General features: G+C 49.4%; 1 pseudogene; it reads right to left on the bottom strand.

Moving 5' to 3' along the window:
* Positions 1 to 1,370: 1,370 nt before the first annotated feature.
* On the bottom strand, positions 1,371 to 1,488 carry LOC124803879 (annotated as a pseudogene).
* Positions 1,489 to 5,528: the final 4,040 nt, after the last annotated feature.

Below are 5,528 nucleotides of genomic sequence, written 5' to 3'. Positions count from 1 at the left end.
TGAAGTGGAATGATCATATAAAATTTATTGTTGGTAAGGCGGGTGCCAGGTTGAGATTCATTGGGAGAGTCCTTAGAAAATGTAGTCCATCAGCAAAGGAGGTGGCCTACAAAGCACTCGTCCGACCTATACTTTAGTATTGCTCATCAGTGTGGGATCCGTATCAGGTCGGGTTGACAGAGGAGATAGAGAAGATCCAAAGAAGAGCGGCGCGTTTCGTCACAGGGTTATATGGTAAGCGTGATAGCGTTATGGAGATGTTTAGCAAACTCAAGTGGCAGATTCTGCAAGAGAGGCGCTCTGCATCGCGGTGTAGCTTGCTGTCCAGGTTTCGAGAGTGTGCGTTTCTGGATGAGGTATCGAATATATTGCTTCCCCCTACTTATACTTCCCGGGATCACGAATGTAAAATCAGAGAGATTCGAGCGCGCACGGAGGCTTTCCGGCAGCCGTTCTTCCCGCGAACCACACGCGACTGGAACAGGAAAGGGAGGTAATGACAGTGGCACGTAAAGCGCCCTCCGCCAGACACCGTTTGGTGGCTTTCGGAGTATAAATGTAGATGTAGATGAACGCAATGAGATGTGTTAGGACGTCGACTTCTCTTCGGACAACAGCTTAGAACACCACTACGTTCTCTGATTTCGGCCCTTGAGGAAGAATGGGCCGCCATTCCTCCACAGACATTCAGACACGTAACTGGAAGCATCCTTGGCAGAGTTCAGGTCATCGTGAAGGCGATGTTCGACCCACCACATATTAATGTCTGTCAACAGGTGTTCGGATGCCTTTGACCAGATCGTGTGCCCCTGCATATCGTTTTGGTAGGGACTACGAAAACAAAATTAGAGTAATTGTAGCACTCACGGAGGCATTTAAGCAGTCACTGCAATCTCGCTACACACACTAATGAAATGCGAAGAAAGTCTAACGTGTAGTACAGTGCAAAATACTCGCGGCACATCGGTTTGTAGAGAATGTCCGTTGACGAAAATGGTGGTGGTGGGGAGTACTATTGGAGTAGTACTCCGTGGAGAGAGAGAAATTAACATATTTCAATGATGTACTTGTAATACCAAACGGGTTTCAGCAGATTATGAATCTACTCAGCAGATTATGAAACTGAAGTCCATCCTTTCATATCTGAAACTAAACTAAACTCCTCCCGAAAAGGCCATGAAAGCCCAACGGTACCGACCGGCCTCCGTGTCATCCTCAGCCCACAGGCGTCACTGGATGCGGATATGGAGGGGCATGTGGTCAGCACACCGCTCTCCAGGCCGTATGTCAGTTTCCGAGACCACCGGAGCCGCTACTTCTCAATCAAGTAGCTCCTCAGTTTGCCTCACAAGGGCTGACTGGACCCCGCTTGCCAACAGCGCTCGGAAGACCGGATGATTACCCATCCAAGCGCTAGCCCAGCCCGACTGCGCTTAACTTCGGTGATCTGACGGGAACCGGTGTTACCACTGCGGCAAGGCCGTTGGCATCTGAAACTAAGGAATGGGAAATTCGTGATCGTCTTTGTCGTTTTCAGAAAGGCCTTAGACTCAAGTGATCGAACCACCTTATTTTAAATTCTTGAAGAGAGTGTCTTAGATAACGAAACAGAAGTGATTATTCAGCAAACCGTGACTAACACGACCTTGAAAGTGAGGTTCAGAGGAGAGTTGTCTGCTGCCTTTCAAACCACGACAGGAGCGAGACAAGGAGCTCAACTATCGCCTCTGCTCTACAACTGGATTTTTTTTTCTGGAAAAGTCTTCCGAGAATGGTGGAAAGAAATGGACAATTCAGGGGTAGAAAATGGGGTAAAGCTAGACTACAAGTATATGAATCTTACAATCGACTGTCAAGGCTTTACAGATAATCTACCCATCTTTCACGCTCCATACATGCGGCAGCAAAACAACTTAAACAACTGAAGACACAGGCAACGAAGGCGGGGCTTTAAATCTCCTCTGAGAACGTGCAGTTTATGACAAACAAAATCAGCGCCAAGAGAACTGTAGGTAGGACTGGGGAAAGTTAAACAGGTAGAAAAGTTTAAATACCTAGATGAATGAATGAAGGATAACCTGTCAGAGACAGAAACCTTCGTGTCATACGTTAAAATTATGGAAGTGGTCTGTTAACTAGCTAAAGTCACCTACAACAAGTGATTAATACCCCCAAACATCAAAATTAGACACTAATCCACTGTTGTTCGACTAGAGCTCTCTATGGGGCAGGGACTCTTACAGTAAATTTGAGGTCAAAGAAAGAAAGATTTTGAGAAAAATTCCGGGTCGTATATAATAAACAGCTACAGAACTACGAACCACACGGTGTGTGTTGGGTGGAAAGGTACATGCTCTTATGGATTACAGTATTTAGTAATTTTGAACAAAAAACGTCAAATGAACGTATGTCTAGTTCTAAACAGTTTCCGAGGAAACTAATGAAAAGAATGGGGAACTGAAGAAATGTAGATGATAATAAATGAAATATTGTGATCTAATGTTTTGTTTAAATGTGTACATTTCCTCACAACTGACGTTCAAAAACTCCACCGTGACTGCAGTGCATTTTGCAGCTCCTGTTGACAGTTGCTGTGTTCTTGATCTGAACTCAAGCATACAGCCCTTTACTTGAGTACTGCTAACTACTAAAGGCCTAACGGTACCGACAGACCGGCATGTCATCCTCGGCCGATGGGCGTCACCGGATGCCGACATGGAGGAGCATGTAGTCAGCACACCGCTCTCCTCGCCGTCGTCAGTTTTCGTGACCGGAGCCGCTACTTCTCTGTCAAGCAGTTTCTCAATCGGTATCACAATGGCTGAGTGCACCCTGATTGCTAACAGCGCTCGGGCAGACCCGGACGGTCACCAGTCGAAGTTGTATTCAAGCCCATCAGCACTTAACTTCGACGGGCTGTTGGGAACTGGTGCTACCGCTGTGGTTGGGCTTGAGTACGTGCGTGTAAAATACGAGCGAGAAGTTCCATGTAATAAAGAAAGTCTTGGCTGATGTTTTTGTCGAAATGTCAGTAACTGGAGGAATGAGCGCACATGGTGTACAAGTCAATTGTCGTGAAGATAGGTTGGAATCCTACTGCTGGAAGCAGCGGGCCAACTAAGTCAATGTATATGTTGAGGAAAAACACGTGATTTCTGAAGAATGACCTATGATCTGTAAAGACAACACTACGTAGCCTAATGTTGCTGCGGATGTATCCGCATGTGAGTGTGGTGAAGAAGTTGTATGCTGTGTGCGGTTAAGAAAAGGATATAAGTTTATTTGCAATTTTTTGTACAGGATCAACAATATTATCATCCCTCAAAGCATGTACCTCCCCCCCCTCCCCCAATTCACCCATATAAGCAAGTGGAGAAGGTATGTGACACGATTCGGAAAAGAAGGACTGCCTTTTTGGCCATGTGACGCGAATGAGCCCACGACGGATGCAGTAGTATGTTAACGTTCTTTCAGGATAAGACAGCAAAGGAGCAGGGTTCACAGAAGTTGTAAAATATGTAAGAGAAGTGGGAATTTCTCCTAAATTCATGCAGGAGCGAGATCCGTTTAAGGAAAAACTAAGAATACTCAAAGATTTCCAGGAAAGGCCGACGCTGAAGGCAAGGAATGCGTGGGTCCGAGAGAGAAAATAACAGCGCCGGAAACGAGTGCGGGAACACAGGGCGGCAGTTGAAGCACGTGGAAGGAGACGGTCGAATTGACGCGGTCACTAGATAGCCGAAACGACGGAGGAAGAGGATATGCATGCAGTGAATGTCGTGAAACTTCCTGGCGGATTAAAACTGTGTACCGGACCGAGACTCGAACTCGGGATGTTTACCTTTCGCTGACCAATGCTGTACCGCCTGAGCTACCCAAGCACGACTCACGACCCGTCCTCACAGCTTCACTTCCGCCAGTACCTCGTCTCCTACCTTCCAAACTTCACAGAATCTCTCCTGCAGATTTTGGAGAACCAGCTCTCCTGAAAGAAAGGATATTTCGGAGACATGGCTTAGTCACAGCCTAGGGGATATTCCCAGTGCGCTGGTGTGAAACTCCCTGGCAGATTAAAACTGTGTGTCGGACCGATACTCGAACTCGGGACCTTTGTCTTTCGCGGGAAAGTACTCTACCACCTGAGCTACCCGAGCACGACCACCAGTTTTAACCTGACACGAATTTTCATATCGGCGCACACTCTGCTGCAAAGTGAAATTTCATTCTGGAAACATCCCCCAGCCTGTGGCTAAGCCATGTCTCCGAAATATCCTTTCGTCTAAGAGCGCTAGTTCTGCAAGTTCTGCGCCGGCCGGGGTTGGTTCAAATGGCTCTGAGCACTATGGGACTTAACTTCTGAGGTCATCAGTCCCCTAGAACTTGGAACTACTTAAACCTAACTAACCTAAGGACATCACACACATCCATGCCCGAGGGAGGATTCGAACCTGCGACCGTAGCGGTTGCGCAGTTCTAGACTGTAGCGCCTAGAACCGCTCGGCCACGCCGGCCGGCGCGGTTCCGGATTGAAGCGCCTAGAACTGCTCGGCTACTAGGGACCGATGACCTCAGCTGTTTGGTCCCATAGGAACTGATGTCCTTAGATTAGTTAGGTTTAATTAGTTCTAAGTTCTAGGGGACTGATGATCTTGGAAGTTAAGTCCTATAGTGCTCAGAGCCATTTGAACTATTTTGCAAGTTCTGCAGGAGATCTTCTGTGAAGTTTGGGAGGTAGGAGACGAGGTACTGGCAGAATTACAGCTGTCAGGAAGGGTCGTGAGTCGTGCTCGGGTAGCTTTGTCGGTAGAGCACTTGCGCGCGAAAGGCAAAGGTCGCGAGTTCGAGTCTCAGTGCGGCACACAGTTTCATAGCGCACACTCTGCTATAGAGTGAAAATTTCGTTCTGGAGTGAAGGTCCTGTTCTGAAGAGGTGCTCTCGCTTCAGTTCCAACAACCACATCCGACACGCGCCCGCAACAGTCTGTCAGAGTGGTTGGCTCGGGCGGGGGAGTCGAGTGGTCGCGTGGCGAGCGTGAGCGGTGCCGTGGCAAAGAGCGCGGAGCGGCATGGCGTGGCGTCACGTGACGTCAACGCGCGATCGATGGCGGCCGGCCGAGTGCGGGCGGGCAGGTGGTGTGGGTGGACGGCCGCTGTATACCTGTGCGGTGGCGGCTCGCCCACGCCGTGGCCCGTGTTGTTGTTGGCGTCGTCTCCGCCTGCCTTGGCGGCCGTCACCGGAAACACCTGCGACTTCTTGAGGAAGGCGACGCGCCGATGCCGGCGCTGGCGCCAGCGGCAGCAGAGCGCCGCCGCCAGCATGCCGACGTCCCGGCGTCGCGCTACGACGGCCAGCGCACGTTTCACACGCACCGGCTAAACGTAGTTCCGCACCTTACTCCAGGGAGCAGTAGCCACAAACGCACGCTCGTGAGAGACACTGCTCGTCTACTGTGTCGACCAAAACAATTGTATGTTCGTCTGGAAGATTCTCCAGCGAACAGTCGCCACGGCCACACACACGCGTGAAA

Source organism: Schistocerca piceifrons, chromosome 6 (genome assembly GCF_021461385.2).
Source record: "Schistocerca piceifrons isolate TAMUIC-IGC-003096 chromosome 6, iqSchPice1.1, whole genome shotgun sequence".
NCBI classification, from domain to species: Eukaryota; Metazoa; Arthropoda; class Insecta; order Orthoptera; family Acrididae; genus Schistocerca; species Schistocerca piceifrons.
Note: the sequence above shows the minus strand (reverse complement) of the source record. Positions and strands in the feature narration are given on the sequence as shown.